Source organism: Vicia villosa, linkage group LG2 (genome assembly GCF_029867415.1).
Source record: "Vicia villosa cultivar HV-30 ecotype Madison, WI linkage group LG2, Vvil1.0, whole genome shotgun sequence".
Lineage (NCBI taxonomy): Eukaryota > Viridiplantae > Streptophyta > Magnoliopsida > Fabales > Fabaceae > Vicia > Vicia villosa.
This window is the reverse complement of record NC_081181.1, coordinates 75,517,181-75,527,204: the sequence shown is the minus strand read 5'-3', so window position 1 is coordinate 75,527,204 and position 10,024 is coordinate 75,517,181. Positions and strand designations below refer to the sequence as shown.

At 33.7% G+C, this 10,024-nt stretch overlaps 1 long non-coding RNA gene across 1 annotated transcript; it reads right to left on the bottom strand.

Annotated features, from left to right (window-relative positions):
* Nucleotides 1-403: 403 nt before the first annotated feature.
* On the bottom strand, nucleotides 404-798 carry LOC131646304 (uncharacterized). Its single transcript, XR_009297406.1, has 2 exons — nucleotides 765-798; nucleotides 404-673 (listed from the first exon to the last, which is right to left on the bottom strand). It is a non-coding gene; the product is annotated as an uncharacterized LOC131646304 (long non-coding RNA).
* Nucleotides 799-10,024: the final 9,226 nt, after the last annotated feature.

Genomic DNA, 10,024 nt, shown 5'->3' with positions numbered 1-10,024 from the left:
AATTTTTTCTGACAGAAAAAAAATTGCCCGACAAAATGCAAACAACAACTACATCCAAAGCAAAAAATAAAGTTGCCAAGAAGAAAAAAAACACCCAAGACAACAACACTACCCTAAATAACATCAACCAATAGAGAAAAACAAAGGATGACTCTACCTTTGGAGAATATCAACACTAAATCTCATAAAGAATATGAGCACATGCAATTAGAACATAAATTATATAGCAACATTTTCGGTTTCTTTTACTTATGTGAGTTATATTAGTAGGTGATGCCTACAAGTTTAAAAAAGGCTTTTAATTGAGAATTCTATTGATTTAGAGAAATTAGGTTTAATGCGACAACTTCATGATTGCATATCATTCATGGCCAACACAAATTGTATAATCTCAATAATTGACTTCAACATATAAGTACTGTTTTTTATTATTAATCAAGAAACATAAATTGCTTTGACTGAGATTTATGCATGCAGGAACAATACAGAAACTAGGGACATTTGGGTGTTCCTCTCTTAGTTTTCTAGTTGTTGTAGCATGGACATTCTTCCTTATGACCAGGAGTTCCAGATGGAACACAAAAACATTTTCCACAAGAAATGTTACAATAGGTTAGACATGCTTTCTTGTCCTTAGCTGTTGAGCAACGATTCTCACATTCCTTCTCACATTCTAAAAAAATTAATGTTTGAATTTGAATAAGATTAATAAATTAACATAGTTTTAAAAAAATAATAAAACAAAAATTAATTTAAATTACTACCTTCAGAATGAAGTGATCCTTCTCCACCTGCCTATAAAAAAATAGAAAAGTAAATATGGGTTAGTATATTAAGGGGAAAGCAAATAACTCAATAAACAATTTTTGAGATTATTTGAAGCCATTGCCATTCATATCAGAAAACTCAAAGATTCATAATAGATGGAGAGATAGAATTGCTTACATAAGCATCTTGGATCACAGAAATGAAAACAATCATGAGAAGAAATGAACAAATGAATTTAGTCATTATGGTTTGTTTTGTGTTTCACTCTTGTTCTTATGCATAGCCTCTTGTGGGGGAAAGAGTTATATAGAGGAAAATGATAACAAAATATAATTAAATAGACACAAAAAGAAATTCAATATATTATATATAAAATAATATATTTTATATATTAAAATAGAATTAATGATACATTTTACATATTAAAATAGACTTAATGATACATTTTATATATTAAAATACAATTAATGATATATTTTACATACTTTTTGTAAATGAAATTATCACAAAAAATAATAAATTTTTGACTATTGAATCAACATTCATTACTTTTTTAATGCTGCAGACTACTCTTTGAATTTTCAAAAATATGTATTTATTATTTTCATTTTCTAAAATTAATTTATATATTTTATATTATTAATAAAATTATATAAAATAAATTTAAATTATATCTATCATATAAGAAAATTGATAGTTCTAGAAATTTCAATTATGCTCTACATCTCATTTAGGTTGTCACGTGGATGCTCTTATTGTACTTCTTTCATTTGTTACCTAATGTATAAGCTTATTCGTTATTTTTTATTTGCTTTCTACACTATTTTTTGAAACTGATATATCAAAGTCATAATATAATATTAATTATTTTTATTACCTTCTCAATAAAAGATTATCTTACCATATACTCAATCTATATACTACTTCTTATCTTTTTCATTATCTTTCTCAACCCTCTTATCTCTCTCTTATTCTCACTTCTCTCTCTTTATTTTCTAAATTTTATGCATTTCTTTTACTTTCATTCTTTTATTAATTCTTCTCGAACGTAAATCATAATCAACTCTTCCATTTTTGTTTGCAAAATATAATATTATTATCCAATCTCATTAATTTTTAATCTTATGTTTTTTTCATCATTTTTTACTTTATTATTTTATATTATAAACAATAAAGACTTAATTTTTTATTTATCATGTTATGCTTTATCATTTTTCACCTTATATTTTAAATTATCTTATTTTTACTATTTTAATCAATATTTTATTATTTCATAAAAAGTAAGATATTTAATTTATGATATTTGTTTTATATATTTGAATCTGATTAAATTTTATAAATTGACCATGTTATTGATTTTTTTTAAATGATTTTAAAAGATATAATACATTAACTACAATTATGAATAATCTTATTACACATCAAATATGATTCATAAAATTTTAATTTAAATTAATGATAAAATTTGAATTTATTTTTACAAATATTTTTCACCATTTTATCTCACAACCCATTTGCATTATTATAGTCACGATATGACAAGCAATCCTCTTTCACGTGATGATGTAAAGTACGTAGCACTATAATATTTTGATGTATTAACATTAGTAAAATTTATGAAAGGCATGAGGTTAGAACTAACCAGAAGTGTTTTCCATATATATATATATATATATATATATATATATATATATATATATATATATATATATATATATATATATATATATATATATATATATATATATATATATATATATATATATATATATATATATATATATATATATATATATATATATATATATATATATATATATATATATATATATGCCATATCATTATGAGAAGGATCTCTCAATTGAAAAAACTTAATTTAGTCAGAGGCCTTCCTAATCTAAAGTTTTCTTCAGAGGCTCTTTGTGAAGCATGTTAGAAATACAGATTTTCTATAACCTCGTTAGGGCTAAGAATGTCGTTTCTACCTCTAGGCCTTTGGAGAACGAATAAGAACCATCAGATTTTAAAAGGAAATGTTAAGATTAAATTGTTGTTAAGAGGAAAGAGAAATTATTAATAAAAGTTTAAAAAATATTTTAATCTCAATCATTAAATATAAATCCAATGGTTATTATTAAATTCTCTCATTCTTATATAACTTACACTCATTCACATTTTACAAAATATCATTTATTTTACACTTGACTTTTTCATAATTGATGAAAGAGAATAACATATGAAATACTTAATCTCAATCATTTATCAAAGGAGTAATAATTATTCCTATCATTCGCACTTGATATGCCCCGTTTATATATATATATATATATATATTAAGTAGGAGGAATTTATAATAAGAGGTGAGAGGAACAAATATCAATAATTGAATTAATCAAAAGAGAAATATTAATTGTCTCATGAATATTTTAATAAATAATTTTTTCCGACAGAAAAAAATATTGCTCGACAAAGTGCAAACAACAACTACATCCAAAGCAAAAAATAAAGTTTCCAAGAAGAAAAAAAAACACCCAAGACAACAACACTACCCTAAATAACATAAACCATTAGAGAAAAACAAAGGATGACTCTACCTTTGGAGAATATCACAACTAAATCTCATAAAGAATATGAACACAAGCAATTAGAACAGAAATTATATCGCAACATTTTCGGTTTCTTTTACTTATGTGAGTTATATTAGTAGGTGATGCCTACAAGTTTAAAAAAGGCTTTTAATTGAGAATCCTATTGATTTAGAGAAATTAGGTTTAATGCGACAACTTCATGATTGCATATCATTCATGGCCAACACAAATTGTATAATATCAATAATTGACTTCAACATATAAGTACTGTTTTTTTATTATTAATCAAGAAACATAAATTGCTTTGATTGAGATTTATGCATGCACGAACAATACAGAAACTAGGGACATTTGGGTGTTCCTCTCTTAGTTTTCTAGTTGTTGTAGCATGGACATTCTTCCTTATGACCAGATGTTCCAGATGGAACACAAAAACATTTTCCACCACAAGAAATGTTACAATAGTTTAGACATGCTTCCTTGTCCTTAGCTGTTGAGCAACGATTCTCACATTCCTTCTCACATCCTGAAAAAATTAATGTTTGAATTTGAATAAGATTAATAAATTAACATAGTTTTAAAAAAATAATAAAACAAAAATTAATTTAAATTACTACCTTCAGAATGAAGTGATCCTTCTCCACCTGCCTATAAAAAAATAGAAAATAAATATGGGTTAGTATATTAAGGGGAAAACAAATAACTCAATAAACAAATTTTGAGATTATTTGAAGCCATTGCCATTCATATCAAAAAACTCAAAGATTCATAATAGATGGAGAGATAGAATTGCTTACATAGGCATCTTGGATCACAGAAATGAAAACAATCATGAGAAGAAATGAACAAATGAATTTAGTCATTATGGTTTGTTTTGTGTTTCACTCTTGTTCTTATGCATAGCCTCTTGTTGGGGGCAGAGTTATATAGAGGAAAATGATAACAAAATATAATTAAATAGACACAAAAAGAAATTCAATATATTATATATAAAATAATATATTTTATATATTAAAATAGAATTAATGATACATTTTATATATTAAAATAGACTTAATGTATAACACCCCATACATAACTGACTAGTATATTATGCATGAAACGTTAAAATTAATATTGAGTACATACAAAAGCTATAGTTATAGAAAGATCCATATAAAATACAACATTATATTCTACTAAGAAGCATAATACATGAGTCTTCAATGGATCTTGCACAGCGGAATGTCAAAACCAACGAGGTCTTCGAGCCAACACCACTTCCAAGTCTTCAGTCCAAACCTGCTACTAACCAAACACCACTAAACTGCACCTGAAAAAAAATATAAGTTGATTGGGGTGAGATTACTAAATCTCAGTGAGTCCTCCTATCCTATGGGTCCACTCGGTTCTACAGGGTACATGCATCACAAACCGAATCCACCAATGATTCGGGGTTATCCTCACATCCGGTACAATTACGGAGCAAACACATGAATCGTCCACCATAGGAGTCATCATATCACTAATACACATTTGTATAACAAACAAGTATGCAGACCCATACCCATGTACGGGGAATCCAGAAGCGCGTTAATGCCTCGACTAGGTTATAAAATACACACCCTCGGTGAGTTACACCCATGCCTATTGCCAAGAGACTCGTACAAGCACACTGCAAGAATAGTTAAGCGGGTTCTCACAAGCCTATTTGGCCGCGAGATGACATTAGCTGAAATGGCGTCATTGTCCCGGTAACCACCTTTACGCACGTGTGTTCACTCCGAGTACTGAACCGTCGTCTTGACACATGAGCCCACCGGGCGAAAGCCTAGTGCTTAGTCTACTTGACTTCACTATAGGTGAGTTACCGATTATGTATTTGCCTACATGGCCACATAACCCCACCATACCGAGCACACAAGTGTGTTAACGCCAAGTGAGTAAAAACCCCGCAAAAGTTATGAATTTCCGAAGTTTTGGAAAATCTGCCCAACAGCAATGTAACGGGTTACATGAATCATGTAACCGGTTACATCACTGTGAAACTGCGTTTTTCACCCTTTTTCACACATGTAACCGGTTACATCAACCATGTAACCGGTTACATCGCTGACAGAACCAAAAATCTGCATTTTAAGAGTTCTAAACCAGACTCAAACCCTTCTAATTGATTCCCAGCATCATTCTTATAATCCCAACGAAAATCAAACATGCAACAATGATCCAAGGTACATATCATACTCATAAAACATAATCGTGTCATTGAATCAAGCATGCATCACATTAGCTCAATCTAAACCCTTGACAAGCAATTTTCCCCAAATCCTACCCAAGTTCTATCTAAAGGACTCACCTTGCATCAATGAAGCTTTGGATGATGAACATGCTGCAATTGAGCTCCTCACTTGACCAAAACTCCAACTCCAAATTCATCAAACTCGTATCCACTCTTCATCACATTCAGTATGCATGTCCCAACTTCAAACTCGTTTTTCTCTTGCTCCAAATTCTGAATTGTGAAACAAAAATGAATAGCATGCACCCAAACAAGGCCTTATATCATGCAACATTACTCAAGGTCCATTAAGCCCTCAAACTAAGTGATAATTACCATCATGCCATTAGTTGAATTCTAACTTAACTCTTTCCATTCTAACAACTTCCCTTCCTAATGCATAATTAATCCATAATTCTCTCTTAGTACTTCATAATCGTACTCAGGTAAATAGGGATGTTACATTCTCCCCCCCTTAAATTGAATTCGTCCTCGAATTCTTTTTGATCACCACGGAAACAACGTGTCCAAAACTATACCAACCAGGGGATGAAATGTTCCTTACATTTCTCTTCAGATAATCTCTCTACTCTGTCTGATGGTCATTCCATACGAAGAAACATAATCTGCCAAAACGCTTGCATCCCACTACACATGATTAGAAACCTTAACTCTCAAGCAACACGTCTAATCTGATACTTCGTCTTGACACACCTGGGGAAAGAGTCCTTCCAGGGTCCTTGACCTTTACTGCTCTGAACTGAATCTCCAAAACTTCAAAAACTCCAATAATCCACTCATGTCGGATATCCTTCATTTCATTCTCTGATGTGTTCACCCTCGTTCAACAAACATTACTGATCCACTCAGCTCCTTGAATTACTTCCCGTTTGAGAATTACTGCAACCACGTCACTTCTGCGATAACACTTCAAATTATTCTCCATTCGAGTCCATACAATGTCATTAGGTGATCTCCAAATTCCTCGGTCTTAACCTCTGGTTCCCAAAGTCTTAGGATGATTGTTCCAAATTTATCATTACTTATACAACTGTCACCGTAAACCGCGAAAGTGTGATCGTCTTGCAACTATCGCCTTGACATTCGACAACTTCGAACAAGATTCTACTGATAAGACGCGAAATTCAACAACTGACCTGTAACCATTGTACCAGTCTTCCTGTACAATCATATTACACAAGGCATAACCACAAAGAACTTGCGCCAACTGAATGTCCTCTCTAGCCTTCAGCATTTCGACGGTGTGATACTCAGTCCAACCCTTGTGACTTGCAAGCTAAACTGATGACCAACGAACATCGGACCGCATGCCATCCACCAAAAATGTATTCGCAAGCTGGTCCATTGACAACACCTCTCGAGTTTATGGTGGATCCTCAAGAGACTGGAATGGACAAAACGCTGCTTTGACAATTTCCCTTAGGAAGATACTTTCATCCCAACATAAAATCCTACAAATAGTCAGTTCATTCCTATCTTAGACTTATCTGATTCTCCCTTGATCCGTTGCGCTACTCTGATTCCAACAAGTCACACACCTTGAAATCCTCTGAGTCATATTATATCCATAATTCGCTTAGTTCCCATTAATACACAATAATTCCTTATCTACTGTCGTCCAATTACAACACGTGCCAGAACTCTATATACATCCATCATCGACTACTACTCTTTGAAGTTGCGTACTTTCCAGAATCAAGCTTCTACTTACTCTACCATTCCATATAGTTCATATACCACAACTTAGGTACACGTTTCATCCTCAGGACATTGAAACCCAAACACTCACTGACTTAGAGGTTCGTCCTTGTCACTGATTTCCACAGTGTACATCTGCTATGTTTTTCATTCCAACAAATCTTTGTTGCTCAACCGGTATATCGAATCCTTCACGACATACTGCAGTTCATGATAACTCTAGCAGTTTTACACAACTTCTACCCAACCATACACCCTCATTCTCTTAGCGTAGTATCACCTCTGATAACTCGTGCGACTTACCGATATAACAATACTCCCATAGCCACACTCCATTCACACAGTCATCTAATGTTTGTTCTACCTCTGAACTAAACTGATTTCCTCGGCGGCTGCATCCTTCATTGCGGTGCTTATAACAGTCAAAGTGTAGCTACAATGCAAGAAATTGCACTTCGAACATCTCTCTTATAAACTCCTTAGCAGTTCTCAAACCAAAATGTCCATGCCTTACCAAGATTAACACTTCTCCATTCAGAGTATCTAGCAATACCTTACTGGACACATCACACATCGAGCCGATCCAAGATACAACTTGCATTTTCCATCACCGGTTGCCAATGGTACATGATATCCACTCACTAAGCTGACCAAGATATCATGACCGCACATGAGTCTCACTCTAGACACTCATGCAAGATTTCCAACTTAACACTTCACAAAACGAGAACGTTCCCAAGGTACAATCTGATACTAACTCACGCGATCACGATCACTTAGGGTCTCCATAAGTATAGTATTGGATCTTGATCCTGAAATTCTGGACTCAGACACGCGATGTCTTACAGGATGTCACGACATCACTATCTGAATGTTTTTAAACAAATGAACAAAGTGTAAACAGAAAACAACACAGGAAAATTGTTAACCCAGTTCGGTGCAAACACACCTACATCTGGGGGCTACCAAGCCAGGGAGGAAGTCCACTATAAGTAATATCAATTCAAGGTAATACAACTCAATATTACGCCTTTCACTTAATATCTACCCAATGCAACTTCAATCTAAACAACTTAGACCAGAGATCCTACTCACTCCCCCTCAATCACAGCAGTGATGAAAAACTAACAGACGAATAACAAAAGAAGACACTCTTCAAAAACACAACTTGATCTTGCTTAAAAGCTTTGATCAAGTACAATAGTACTCTTGCTTAAAAGCTTTGAGTACTTCTTACAACTCAAAACAAAAACGCCTAGACCAAGACAATCATCATGATGATTGTTTGGCTTACAAGAAAACTACAACGAGAAAACTAAATCAAAAAGAGCTCTAACAGTTTCTCAACCAAAAACCCCTGACGGCAACAGCAGCACCTGCACGGATTAAATAGCCTTCAGACAATACAGCAACTGGGCCTTGGATCCACAAAATAGTTTTTGCCCTAATTAAACAAATATCCATTACACAAGGAACTCATAATAGTAATCATCCAAGACGTCCTTGAAACAGATCAGAATCCATTATTACCAAATATAGCGCATAAGGTCTTATCAGATCATACAATCATAAGTAGTAATAGAAAATAACGAACAGCTGCGAATGTCATGACATCGGCCCTGACATCAGGTAAAGGCCTGCATAATGAAGGACTTCACAACAACAGAAAGCATGTCATGACACTGTTTTTGACATGATAGAACCACAATTAGTTTTACCAAAAATTACAGCTAATCAACAACATCTACAGATCCATTTCACCATCGGCTGTCTAGTTATTCCTCTACTATCGAGCGTGACATATGGATCCTCATCCCACATACCTTATGAGAGTGTGGATCTGTGTCTCACGAGTGCCAAATCAGAATTCTACCTTGAGCTTCAGATCACCTTTGTCCCACACATGTCATAAAAAGGATTACTCACGCATCTTGTGCACGATAGCGATACTGTGGCATTATACCCGTCTGGTAGTACCAACATGGTGGTCCAACTCCGAGGCCATGTATCTAGGTAACCTACCTCAGTGGCGTATAATGATCTCCACGCGTATCCTAAAGTCACAACCGACAAGTGTCTGAACAGGCCTCCAATAGGTTCATCGTTCCTCAAATCCTTCGAATCACACTACTCAGGATGCTAAAACCTGAGAGTGCTACACTTCAAGGTTCACTTACTTGGAAAGCCAAAACTCCAAGCACGAAGATTTGAAGTTCAACTTTGGACTACCATGCAGTGCGTGTACCCACTCGTCCCACGCATGCATGATATTCCAAGGATAATTCAGTCCAGATAGGAATACTATGGTTCCTAACAACCAACTCAACTGCGATTATCCTACTGACGTTCCAGATAGATCTTAGTTCTTACTCGCCTGAACGCCCAACGCCAAGCGTAGTTCTATGGCTTCACTCGGGGTCAGACAAACAACAACTAACAAGAACTTAGGTCACTGCATTTCACGCTTCTGCATCATTTCATATTCCATCTAGCGTAGTTCTAAAACTTAAATACAAAATGATAAGAACGGAAATGCATGCCCTCTTCCACCGACAAGGTATTCAAGCTTCGCCAATCTTAAGTTACCACACTCGTACATCCCACCAACATCTACTAGGTATCCACTCTCGCTTAGGGTACTTCAAGTTGGATCAGGATCTAATACTTCATCCATCCAATTACTGTCCGTACT